Source organism: Cryptotermes secundus, unplaced genomic scaffold (assembly GCF_002891405.2).
Source record: "Cryptotermes secundus unplaced genomic scaffold, Csec_1.0 scaffold293, whole genome shotgun sequence".
NCBI lineage: Eukaryota > Metazoa > Arthropoda > Insecta > Blattodea > Kalotermitidae > Cryptotermes > Cryptotermes secundus.
Genome location: NW_019726228.1, coordinates 755,854 through 770,294, shown reverse-complemented (window position 1 = coordinate 770,294; position 14,441 = coordinate 755,854).

The following is a 14,441-nucleotide window of genomic DNA, read 5'->3' as shown; positions in this document are numbered from 1 at the left end:
AGGACAGGAAAATCGCTGTTTCTGATGCGAAACGATCCAAAATTCCCCAGTCGTTCCTTCCAGAGCCTAGGAGCTGTTCATAACTGCTGCGTTACAATTTTACATCAATTTTAATGAATTCATTTGATTCAGATATAGTTCATGGTGATAAATCTTAAGCTACCGCAAATGATGGCATGTTTTCTTGACGAAGTGAGCGACTGTTAGCTTCTCAAGAAGCACTCTGTTTCTTAGAGGAAGTCTTTCTGCTGGAGGTACAGAGTTAGAGGTGAACTGCGAAGCGGCAGTTTTAGGTTGAGCTAGATCAAATTATGTATGTGAAAATCGAATGTGAGGTCCGCATACTTTATTTATTTTGTACTATATTCGAGGTAAGATCCAATAAAAATAAGGTAACATCAAGATTTCTAAATTAGCTCTCTCGTCAAACAAGAATGTGTAATGTGTTTATGATATAAACAGTATACCGCAAAACGTCTGTGAGATTAAGTCATCATCATATATTTGCGGGTCTCGTTACGTCATCGTTAAAAGATCTTACACTCTATTTTGAAAATACAGGGTGCCCCAGGAGGAATGTGCCAGACTTCGGGAGGGTGTTCCTCATGTTAAAGTATGCCGATATAACCCAAAACACCTATGTCCAAAGTTGAACGGTTACGGAGATAATGGCCAGAGAAGTGGGAAACTTTGATAGGTGTTACACACTTGTTCATTACCAAATACATATTAAAACTGGCAGGAATATGTGGTTTCTGTAATGTTAATAATATACGTAACATCAAACTAACTTGTGAATGACATGAAGCCATTAAATTGAACTACAAAAAAACTCGCACGCCATGTAACAGTTGTCGTTAAGGTTCCAAACACTATACATGATATATGAATGGCAAGCACTGACGTAACATCGCTGACTGCCCATTCTGTTATACGAGTGTATGCCGCTAGTGTGAGCCGTCATCACCACACTCAAGGACAAACACCGATAAGATTTGTCAGCTGACAGGTACAGTGTGTGGACCTGCCAGAAGACCACACATTTCTCGGGCATTATCTCCGTAAACGTTCAACTTTGGACATAGATATTTTGGGCTATATCGGCATACTTAAACATAAGGAACACCCTCTCGAAGTATGGCATATTCCTCCTGGGACACACTGTATAGTGCATACCAAAACCACGATACTGGAGATATCGCTGAATACGTAGGACTTTTCTTCCATAAGTTTTCCTCTCAAACCATAACGTACTCTCAAAGATGTTTCAGACAGACATACGTACCCACACAACGCGAGTGAATTTGGTACAACTTTAAAGTCAGGGAAAAGCAAAACAAGAGTTGTTTCCTCTTACGAAGAGGTAGCCCGAATTGGGAGACATGTTTACAAACATCTGTCAACGAAAAAGAACGTAGCACCAAAGCTTTCGTAATAGCTGACGGAAAGCGTTGCAACTGAAGAACAAGACAGTTCCTGGAAGAGCAACCAAGCAGTGTCTCAGTGGCCACACTGGTGATAGGTATTAATGGCCAGTTTTGGAATAACCCTCTACAAGTTCATTCTGACATGTTTATGGACTCTATCTGCACTGAATTGAAAACCACACGCCGAGAGATCTCTCTGGAAAGTTGGCACGCGTGGGAGTCCCCACAATAAAGAAATACATCGACATGCAAACAAGAAAGGAAAGAGATTGATTTCATGAGGGCGATCACGTGTTTCGCCGACCAACTTTAATACGCAACAATAAATAAAATCTTTTACTGTAATGTTTGCTGCAGTATACCCCGAGTTTGTTTCTTTACGAAAAGAAACTTTAACGAGTTGATATTGTCACGATGAAAGGTCAAATAAATTATGTCGTGAGATGAACGGTGAAAGTGCTGAGATGTGAGTGAATTTTGTAACGAATTACAACTTGAATAACTTTTTTCCCCTTGGCACTACAGCCCCAGTGGGCCTAGGCCTACCTCCATGAACTCCGTTCACTTCGGTTTTTCTAGATCTTACACATACGGTAGGACTCCTTGGGCGAGTGATCAGATCGTCGCAAGGCCTGTACCTGTACACAAACACAGAAAAACGCACACAAGCATCCATGCCCTGAGTGGGATTCGAACCCACGATCCCGGTTTCTGAGCAAGCAAAGACAGTACATGCTTTAGACCGCTCGGCTGCCGTGACCGGAGCTTGAATAACTAGTCACGGAATATTTAGGACATTTATATCAGTTAGCGCAGAAGAGGGAGGCTCTTCAGAACCGTTCAACTTAACAATTTTTACAATGGCTCTTCCAGCCCATTCGCGACCCTGGCCTCTTATTCAGTTCCGTAATCACGGTAGAGCTCCTTGGACGAGTTATCAACCCGTCGCAAGGTCTCTACCTGAACACAGGACACCACAAACACAGAATAAACACATACGCACACCAAACATCCATGTGTAGAATGGGATTCAAACCCACGATCCCGGCTTCCGAACGAGCGAAGATAATTCATGCCTTAGACCGCGCAAGTACTGTGACCGACGTTCAATTTGACATACGCCTTCAGATTCAAGGCAAAGTTGCTATGACGTTGGGGATGAGCAGAAAATAGGCTAAGATTATCGTATTTTGGTTACAACACCGTATAATCTTGAAGGTGGATACAAATACAAAGACCCTGAAGATGGAGGTAACATTTTCATCCGAAGACCCTGAAGATGGAGGTAACATTTTCATCCGTAATGTTGTCAACCACCTCCAAAAGATCGCGGTGTCATACCCTGAAGACCACAGACTTAACAGTGACCGCTATGAAAACAGAGAAACCTGTGTGGGCAGGAAGATACTGGGGGCTTGAAAGCGGAATGCTAATCTCACTCCAGATTATGTGCTACCTTAACACAAAACAATTTTTTGTCACTTTACTCTATCATCGTCATCAGTAATCTGTCAGACGACAGGTCCACAGTCTCTTCCAAAACAATTCCTCCACTTAATGCGATCTAGAGCTTCCTCCTTCAAATGACAGTATCCTCTTCTGTCCCCAAGGTTATCCAGCATCTTCTTACGTCTTCTTGTCACTTCTATCCGCCCCTCTATCTTTCCTTCAATAACTTCTTTTAGAAGGCAGTTACTACGTAAAACATGACCATTTACTCTATAACATATACCAAATTAGCTTCTTTTTTTCCAAAATATGATAAGGTGACCAAAAGTTGTAAAACGCAGATTCCTTTCTTTATGATGAAAATACTTTCCTTTCTACACCTACGTCCTCCATGTTATTTCTTCAAATTTTCCAGCCAAAATTTTGTATGCATTCCTAGTCTCTGCCATGCGTGCAACATGTCGCGCCAATCCTATACTCCTTTATACGTTGTTCATCTATCTGTACCGAAGGGTCTCATTACACAATTTCCTTCAGCTTCATAACTTATACGTTTAATATTTCATTGTTGTGGACCTTCCGAGGGAAGTGCACTGCGATTGTGAGCTCGAATTCCGCTCTGGTCATTTCACTCTGAGCTTAGACGTTGTTTACATTTTTCCCTGTTGTTACGTGATGATATAAACGTATGCTTTATAAGGGCCTGATCCCTCTGTCAAGCTGTCATATCGCGTGTCTAAAACGAAATATGAGAAATGTGCACAGCATTTGAGACCCCGGGTTAAACGGGTCCGCAACGCCAAATAAGCCCACACAGCGGACTGTCACGTAAGATTATATGCGATGGAATTATTTCAGTGATTAATAAGTGAATGTGCTTTGCGTGTCCGAATCCCAGGACCTCTTTATCCAACAGAGTAAATGTGTTGCTGTCCAGGGACCCCACTGCACAGTGTAACCAAAAATTTCTGAACTGTGTCTCTGAATAATTTAAACATGTATTCATATTTGCAAGCTTTTTAGTCGTCGACTAAGTTCCATTTCAATTCCACGGTTTGCCGTGGACCATTTCCTCAGTAATTATTACTCTCACTGATATGAGTAGTTACAGTTATGGCCTACACTGTAGACAAGCCTCTAGGTTCTAGGGGTTTCTTTGGGAAGCAGCCGGTTCAGATCCTGGCTGGATTACAGATTAGCGTGACTTTCAAGATTCTTTCCACATGAATCTCGAGCAGTTATTTCCATTCAATTCCCTACTTACTCATCATTCAAGATATCTTTACCTTGTTCATTACTGATATTTAGCATTTATAGATATAACAGCATCGTTAAATAATCATCAATAGATTGACACTGTCAGTGCAATGATATTACATGTAACGGAGAATATATACAACTATAGAAGGTTTCATGTCGAATTACCAATAAACAGAAACATGTGAATATAACTAACAGAACCTTCTGTGAACTCCTATATTAAATAAACATTACATTTTAATATATATATATATAGGGTTATTAATCTTGTCTCTGCAATATTCACATGGCGTTGTGCCTTAACTGCTGGAGTAGTCATGACTAAAAGCTATATCGCGAACTTATTTTGTTGAAGTCCTGCCTCCATCTGGTTTAATACGTTTTAAATAAAGCGACCTTACTACCAAATTAATATAACTGAAAAATCATATACCAGCTGTTAGCCCTCTTTACAAGGCACGGAATTGGATCTCGCTCCTTCGTTGTTTCCTTATCCAGATTTGTCACATTTAGAGAGTCAGATTCATGTCCAAATGCTTATTATTCTAATTGGTTAGTTAGTGATAATTATATTTACGGAAACATGGTGTAAAAGACTAGAACGAATACATTTTTATATCGGTACAGTACTGTCTCACTTCAGGTTATGTCCGGCGTTGAGGTGAAATGGCAGGAGGTCGGTGAAAACTGTATAGTAAGGACCTTCACAACTTTCTCTTCACCAAATATAATTAGAATGGTCAAGTCAAGGAGGATAAGCTGGGCAAGGCATGCGATACATCGCGCATGGGAAAGAAGAGGAAAGCAAGTAAGGCTTTGGTAGGAAAGTCAGAAAGAAAGAGACCAATAGGAAGACATGGACGTAGGTGGGAGGATAATATTAAGATGAACCTTCTAGATATAGAATTAGGTGATACGGACTGGACTGATCTGGCTCAGGATAGGGACCAGTGGCGGGTTCTTGTGAATACGGTAATGAACAGATATACCGTATTTACGCATGTATAGGCCGCACATTTTTTGCCAAAAATTCAAGAGGAAAACTGGGGTGCGGCTTATATTCGAAATATTCGAAATCACACTTCATTAAAAAAATTATATTCATAATTAGTAATACAGGGTGTTCTACTCCTGAAATAATATTCCAAGAAAATTATTTTTTCTATAATTTCTGTCTGAAAATTGTGCTGCGGCCTATACACGCACGCGGCCTGTACATGCGTAAATACGGTACATAGGAATTAGGTTAACCGTCAACACAAACAAAGAAGGCCATCATGGTCCTGTACAACCGAAACATGTAGCAGGAATAAAAAGTCGAATTGTAAAACAATAAGACTGAGTACATTTGTTGTGTTCACGGTTTCTTTTATTGATAGTGGGGTGGGACCAAGCCCCTTGTACTGCGGCCACTTCTGGCCTATTGTACCAGCCCCAGATGATAGGTGAGGGTGATTGTGGAGAAATTTGTGGAATCAAGATTGGCAGGGAAACCGAAGTACCCGGAGAAAACCTACCCCAGCGCCACTTTGTCCACCATAAATCCCACTTGACCAGACCCGGGATCGAACCCTGGCCGCCGCGGTGGGAAGGTAGCGACTAACCGCTTGAGCTATGGCGCTGCTCGTCTTGACGGTTAACCTAATTCCTATATACGTGTGTGTGTATATATATATATATGTGTGTGTGTGTGTGAACACACAACAAGAGGCAATCAATGACAGCAATAAACATTCGGCTTCCATAAAATGCTGAGAAATTAATGAGTAGGGGAACAACTGGAAGCTTCTCAAGAAGGTCGCGACTCCATGGGGTCAGTCTAACATTGGAGTCTGCTAATGAAATTAGGTTACATATCTTCACTAAAAGGCACTATAGAGAGGCAGGACCATTTTGTTTAATTACACTCTGAAATATTCTTCCATCCACTTTCAGCAAATGTGTCATTGAATAAATTACGAAATAATGATTCTTAAAAATAAATATGACGATGATTATGGAGGGGTTTAATTGCTAGTTCCAATGATATTTGTAAAAACACCCAGAATTATATTTAATGTATTAAATTTTGAAGTTATAATTTCTTAGTAAAATAGTATTTACTTCTGTTTGTTTAGAACCCACAGAACTGGATGACGTATGCAGTTTTGTCAAATAATCTTATTTTCTCATTGAAGAAATAAGGGATGTCGCTGTATATTCAGTTCTATATGGCAATTTAACATTCAGCAAGCCACACACGGTCCTGAAAACGAAATCTGTCAGTATCCAGGGACTGCTCTTCTTAGAGTTAAACTCCTTCCTGAATCTCGTGGGAAAATGTAGCCTCTCTGAAGTTTGGAACGGCCCACAACCAGTGCACGCCACAGTTCTGTCCTACTGCCGGGGTCATCGGCTAAGGTCGATCTATGCTAGGTTCATGATTGATTGCCGTGAAAACAAGCGCCTTTTTCAGAAGCTGGAAAACCAGTTAAGTTGAACCTTTGAAGCTCCGTCCTGCCCACTCAACAACCTTGCCCCTGAATGGTGCTGTGTATGCAACATTTAGGGCGTTTGATAATATCAGCATGTGCTCTACGTTATGTTAGAGGCGGGCGTCACATCCTCCCGTAAGCGACTCTCGTTTGACCCCTCGTCTCCTCCTTTCCAGTAGCATTGCTTCCGCCCCAGACTAAAATAATATCGCCAAGAATGTTTTCCTCTGAGGTTCACATTGATACTTAACGTAAGCCAGCTCTCTGGCTAATGGTGCTAAATTTTGTTCACTTCTACAGTTGTACTTTAGGGAGCTATTGCGGGTGCGATGCAGTTCGTGGATGTTATAGGAGCGAGCCTGTAATAAGGAACTGAAGGCGAATTATTATTTAATTGGTCGAATTGAAAAACTGCGTACGTTAGGACATTTAAAGTCACTACCCTACTGCTGTGGAATTAAAATTGGCCTCGATAAAAATTTTATAAAGGACAGCCACTGTGAATTATTTTGAAAGACGTTAAAGGTAACTTAGGAAATTAAAGTTAATTTATTGGACTAGCTATTTAAAAGAAATTAAGTATTATTTAGAAAAAATTGAATACCTCTTCAGTCTTATTTCCATGTATTTAAATAAAAAAGAAATATTGGCTTACATAGAACAACTTTCACAAATAGTGCGACTTGACCGCCAAATCTTTCGGTAGGACGACCGATATTCATTCTGGACTATCCTCAACCCCCTCCCCCTAAAAACATGGGGACCGAAAGAAAGGAGGCAGTTGACGATAAAACACATGAAGTTAATGAAAGAATATGGCGATTATTTTGGTGATGATGATGATGATGATGATTATGTCTACGTTGAAGAAAGGTTATTATAAATTATTTGGGGGGTAATAAATTGGTTTATTTTCGAAACGGTTACAGATACAAAACATGAAACAACGTAGAAACAGCAATAAGATCCATAATCCATTAAAGTTTCGTTGACAACACTGACTGTAGTATATCAGATGTTATTGGCACTCCGTTAGCTATCAAATAACATGGCATCTTAAGTGCAAAAGGCATGGAGAAGATAAACAGGACCTATTGCTTGGCCCCCTGGATCGCCGGATTTCACTTCATGGTTAATATAAAGACCGGATATAGTATCACCCTCCGATGCCACAGTCCCTTCGAGAGCTTCGAGAGTGAATTTCACATGGCGTAGCCAACGTCAATGAGCCGTAGTTGCGGCGTACATGTGAAGAATTCGAATATCGCTCTGACGTTTCCGGAGTAACTAACGGAGCATATACCGAACACCATGAGTTTCCAAGCTGTTTTCAAGTTGTTTCATGTAAGCATTTATAACCGTTTCGAAAATACACTGATCTATTATCACCCAAATAATTTAAAACGTCCCTGTATTGTCAAAGCAATGAGGAAGTCAACGAAAGTTAATACCCACCCTCAGCCACGTGCGTGTGTGTTAACATTCTTTACGTTTAGCAACTTATGAACCAAGCTTCAAAAACACCTGCTGTTTCCGTATCTTCTAACCCGGATCTCATGCATGACATGAAATGGTGCTGGCCTATAAAAGAATTCTTTTATTATATGAACAAAAGAAGGCGATTCCCTCGTTTACTTGGCAATGGTTTACCAGGATGGCTGAAGTTCACTTGAACTTATATAAAGACGAAGGTATCAAGTGACTCTTGTATACCATCTCGCCGCTAGCCAAATGTAAACGTGTAGAGAGGTTGACCACTTGTGTATGTTCGCTGCTTGAACCGAGGGACGACACGCACTAAAACACATATAGCCCAGTTTCCGTCCTAAAATGAGCACAACTCTATCTGGCGGTTTTTGGACTATGGTGTCATGTTACACCATGTTCACCATTAAAGTCAAAAAAATGATAAAGTAAAACTCTCCCCGTAAGAGGCCGTGAAGGCCCATAGGGTTGTGAGACGTTGAGGCTCCCACATTTCCTCTAGATAGTCGGCTCACAGATGGCGGTAAGATCTTCAGCCTTACGCACCGGCCTCCCTTTACGCCCAGGAAGATTCTTGGTACTCATTTCTGTTAAGAGGCTGAGTTGATCCCAGGGACATAGTGCGGCTGGAAGGATTAGGCACACTGAAAAAAATCCACTTCATCGGGACTCGAACCCGAGCCCGTCCGGCCTTTAGAATAGTGCCTCAACCAACTACGCTACCGCGTGCCCCCTTCACAAAACATGATGGTATATAAAAATATTGTTCATCATCTATGGGATTTGAAATTAAATTGGCAAATTCCACATGTCTAGGTTTGCGTCCGGCTTAATTTATTGCAGAAGTTGGAACTTTTATGCGAATAACGGAAGTTGTTGGGCTTAAATCGCCCTGGAGTGTTGGTTTCGGAACTTGAAAATGCAAACTGTGACGGCGAAATGATTTTCTGGGACTGCGAGAGCAAGATTTTCTATCGTCTTCCACAGTTTCATCTGATGTTTTCGGTGTTCCCCTATCTTGTCTGTATTACAACGCTACCTGTTGCTTCAAACTGATGAAACCATCGACTGATCTTATTCTCATGTGGAGGATTATTATTAAATTCACGACTAAACGCACGTTGAACAGTAATAACCGATTTATGCTCGGCTTACAACAAAACACAGTACAACTTTTCTTGTGGAATTAACATGACAGACGCCCACATACATTGAATGACGGCACGATGTTAAACTGGGGAAAAGGGGAATGTACCTATAGGACGTGGTGCCCCTCGTGGCCGCTCGGGTAACTGTTTGACTGGAGAAATGTAAAGGTACAACATTCAGTGCAATGCCTTTTCTGTATTTGGAGACAGAGAGAGCTGTCCAAACCACACCTCTGTTTTTTCGATCACAATATACAGTATTAATGTATATCGTGACTCTAAGGCAGCGTCTACACGAGCGCACAAAATGCGTCCGTTGTAACGAACGTCGTGACGTCTGTTATATAAATAAACAAGAGAGGCGAATGCTACGCTTTCTTCCGGCTCCATTGCAGACAGAAAACTACGCACCGCATTCTGCAACTGTTTGGTGCCCTCAGCAACTTCCGTCATAAAGTACGTTCGATGCAACGGACGCATTTTGTGCGCTCGTGTAGACGCTGCCTAAGTTAGTCTGTTGCGTGTCAACATTTTAATGGCTTCAGAGGTCATTTCCAGAAAATATTTATCACTTAATTCTTTCGAGTCTTCTTGATTTTCGGCTAACACAGATTATTCTCGTGGTATATTCAGATTCAGAAATGAGTGTAAAACATGGAGTCTGTAGACATTTTGTAGGACTCCTAAGGCAGGCTACTGCTGTCATAGCCTCTAGCTATAAAGGGAAACATGATAAACACAAATGCAGATACTTGTTTTGGCTTGTTTTGGACTTCATACATCGTCTGGTATGTAAGAGACAAAAGACCACGACGTTTCGGAGACTGGATCTATCTCCGTCTTCAGGTGGGTAAGGAAGGATAAACCTACTCAGTTGGGCCCGTTAGAAAGAGCTAGTCTCCATCACTGGACAAACTCCGGTCTCTAGAAAACAACCTATGAACACCCGACAACCGGTTCCATCAGTGGGAGATAATCACAGTAAAAGACATGATAGAAAATTTGTGCCAAGCATGCACATGTCAAGAAGTACTGTATAACCATCGTCAGAATCCTTTCAAGTTTATCCAAACAAATGAAGATATACATCCATTTCTTGAGCGGGATTTGAACCTGTTATCCATGAGTTTGATTGCTACAACACCATATGGGAGTGCATAATTATTATATTCCTATGTATGAAGTACCATGGTGAACATATAATTAATTTCAGTATTAAATTAAATTAATTAATTATGTTAATTTTTTAAAATAAAATGTAATCGTGGGATCTTGTGAATACAGCAGTGAACTTTCAGTTTACGTGAAATGAGCAGAATTTCATGATTCGCTGAGCAACTCTTAGATTTTAAGGACTATGCTACATAGAGCTATATACGAGGAAGAGTCAGTAAATATGTCACAAATGTAAGTAAAACAGATGAAATGGACGTAATAGGTTTTCATTTTGTATTCATTATGTAGCTGCACACTCGAGCTTCATGACAGTCAATGTAGCAGACGCGCATGCGCATGTTCAGAGACTGGTTTCTGTAGTCAAAATGTCGACCGTGCATGAGGAGTATACTACCGAAAAGCAGAGTTCTGTTCTGCGTGTTTTTCTTTGTGGGAAAAGGGACTTAATGCAAATATATTCATAAAGAAATGTTTCCTGTTTACGGTGTTTGTCACGACAACAGGCTCGAGAAATTTCCTTGTTGGTGGCAAAAGTTTCGCTGATGACGAAGACGTTGCAACGGAGGTGCGGAAGTAGCTGAGAAAACAGTCAGAAACGCCTATGCTGCGGGTTTCGACGGGCTTGTAGTGCGATTGAGGTAAGAGTATCAGTGTTGGGGGAGGATATGTAGAGAAACAAATGTTTTTCCCAGTTTGGAATATCACATATTTTACGTTTTATATGCATTTGTGACCTACATACTGACTTACGTGTATTAATTATCTCGCAAACAAGTGTTTATCTTATAAATCTTCTCTCCATTCGGAAACAAGGCTAAAAATGAGAAAGGACCTTTAAATCTGAACACACCGACCTCCTGCTGAGGATTAAAGTGAAGTCAGAATCAACATTTTAGATCACGTGTCGCTGTAGGTGATGAAATAACGAGAGAGCGTTATTGAATGCTATGACTAATGCACAGAAAGATTCCGTAATATTAAAAGAGAAGATTAATTTGCATGTGGCGGCGCTGAGATAGGAGCCGAAGCGTCACGTGATGATACCAGGCCGGTCATGTGTTGCTGGACAGAGGGAGAGCGCCGATAGAGCAAGTCCCCCGTCGCCACACTCTGTTGTTCACTTCATTTTAGCACGGAAAGGATTACACTTGATTTTATGAACACAAATTTTCCTAACGCCGGTCACGGTAGCAGAGTAGTCTAAGGCATGCACTGTCTTCGTTCGCTCGGAAAGTCGGGATCGTGGGTTCGAATCTCACACAAGAAATGGATGTTTGGTGTGTGTATGCATTTATTTTGTGTTTAGGTAGAGGCCTTGCGGCGGACTGATCACCCATCCAAGGAGTCCTACCGTCTGTAAAATGATCAGTGAAACTGAGAAATCAGCCCTATGCTCCAAAGTGGGAGCGAAGAGTAAGAAAAAATTCTTAACATAGAAAAATTATCTGAAGATTAACTATTTTCAGTCTTCAGGTAGAAGTCATGGGGGACGTTAAATGGAGGTATTACATTCTGGTTTTAATTTTTGCGGTTTGTGAGTAGCATGTAATTTCAGGTTTCGGAATTAAGTTCCTCGTTTGTGAAATGAAGATTGCCACTGACATATACTCCAATGCTGAAACGCTGAAATGTATTCAGAGTTTAAAACCCTTTGACAACGGAGATCTAATGGCCAGTAAATCCAGTGGTAGGGATTTTGATAACAGAGTATATTAATATTGGGCAAACACCATATAAACGTTGTCGTCATAGTCATTTCTCCTTTGGAAGATCAAAGAGTTACGAGTGTTTTGAAAATGTTCACATTCACATGTACTTGTATATTTTCAAATTTTCAGATTACGTACAAATTCAGTTATTTAATTTTCCGAATTTACGAAATATTTTAAGATTTGTGCCACATCCCTCGGCTTTTAAAATTATAATATCTCAATTACAATTCATTTTTTTAGAATTCTGTGAAGCTGAATATACATCGTATATTTTATAAAACGAACATGATTCTAGGATATTTTAATTTATTTCAAATCACCATTCATGAGCTAAATGGAAGATAAACAACATTCTAGGTATTTTATATTCTTATTGAATATAAAAAAGTAGCTGCCCATTCGCGGGTGAATCCACCAGGGTATTGAAGTTCTCGAGAATTGTTTGTTTTCGAAAGGACGTATTTAACTTGTAGTTCATAACAAATTTCCTGAATTTAATAATTTTCATACGTTTAAAATGTACAAAATTTATGAATGATTTGTCATTATTTTTATTCATGTATTTATTTAAACTGCAAATGGGTTTTTATTCGGTTACAGTGGTATTACAATAGGACACAACACACAAATAACATACATCACACAAAATAACACCACGCTCAAAAAGAACACATCACACGAAACTGCACAGACAATAAATGACACACTACACACAAAGAATACATTGTAAATACAAGAAAACTATAACAAATACAATTACAACTATAATTATATAAAATAACACAATTATATCAATTTTCAACCTGCCTTTAATATATCTTTTTTTCGTGATTTCAAGATCGACTGTTTCCATCATTTTTTACTTAAGTATAAAACTTGGGTTCTGACTTTCGGAATTTATATGTTGTTCCTGACTTGGGGTTCGAGCGTTTATCCTTCTTCATTTCTGTTGTTTTGCCTCTATCTGGAAAACACGTAGTGTATCTGCAACCTGCGTGAATTCAGTGTGAAATATCATTATGATATTCTGATAGAAATTACTTCCCCGACATGCTGGCTGTATGCAATTAAGTTGTAAGTCATCATCTAAGTATATATTGTTTATAGTCTGTGTTGACAACGTGCTACGGAAACCTCGACGTGTCTCAGATTTAAAATACCATCAACAAGGAGCTGTAACAGGCCGTGGAGGCCCGTAGAATTGTGAGACGTCGAGGTTCCCACATTTTCTAGACAATCGACTCACAGATGGCGGTGAGGTTGTCAGATATACACGCCGGCCGTCCTTTACCCCCCCAGGAAGATTTCTGGTACTCCTTTCTGTTAGAGGCTGAGGCCCGTAGAATTGTGAGACATCGAGGCTCCCACATTTTCTAGACAATCGACTCCACAGATGGTTGTGAGGTTGTCAGCCTTACACGCCGGCCGTCCTTTACCCCCCAGGAAGATACCTGGTACTCATTTCTGTTATAGGCTGGGGGCCATAGGGTTATGAGACTTCGAGGGTCACATATTTTCTTGACAATCGACTCACAAATATCGGTGAGGTTGTCAGCCTTACACGCCGGCCGTCCTTTACCCCCTCAGGAAGACCCCTGTACTCATTTTTGTTAGAGTCTGAGTCGACCCCAGGGCCATAGTACGGCTGGTAGTATTAAGTCAATTGAAAAATATAATAGTCTCTTTGAGAATCGAATCCTCGACCTTCTGGCTTGTAGCATAGTGCCTCAACCAACTACTTATATTAGCATAATGGGGGGTGGAGTCCAGTTGGGTCCACTCGGCACGGCGACCACTTATTGGCCTATTGTACCTGCCCCGGGTAATTATGATGTGATTATGATGATGGAGAATTTGGTGGAATGAAGATTGGCAGGGGAAACTGAAGTACTCGGAGAAAACCCTCCCAGTGCCACTTTGTCCATCACAAAGCCCACTTGATCGAACCCGGGTCGCCGCGGTGGGAAGCCAGCGTCTAACCGCTTGAGCTATGACGCGGCCGACCAAAACCAACTACTAACTAACCGCCTTATTAAAAGAAATCTTAACATATCACATACGTAAACCAAAAGATGAAAATGCCTGGGATATGAATCTCCCATAAGGCCAAAAATGACTTTACTATATGGTGAAATTAATCCTAATTTCGTGCACCGTGAGGCGTTGATGCTTCATAACTCTACCTCAGTGATACCATCAGTCGATACATGATAAATCCCGAATCTGTGGTTAACGATAGCCTGACACTAAATTCATATGATCAATGAAACCCACAGTCAATAACTGTACTTCACTCTTCAGTTAGGAGTG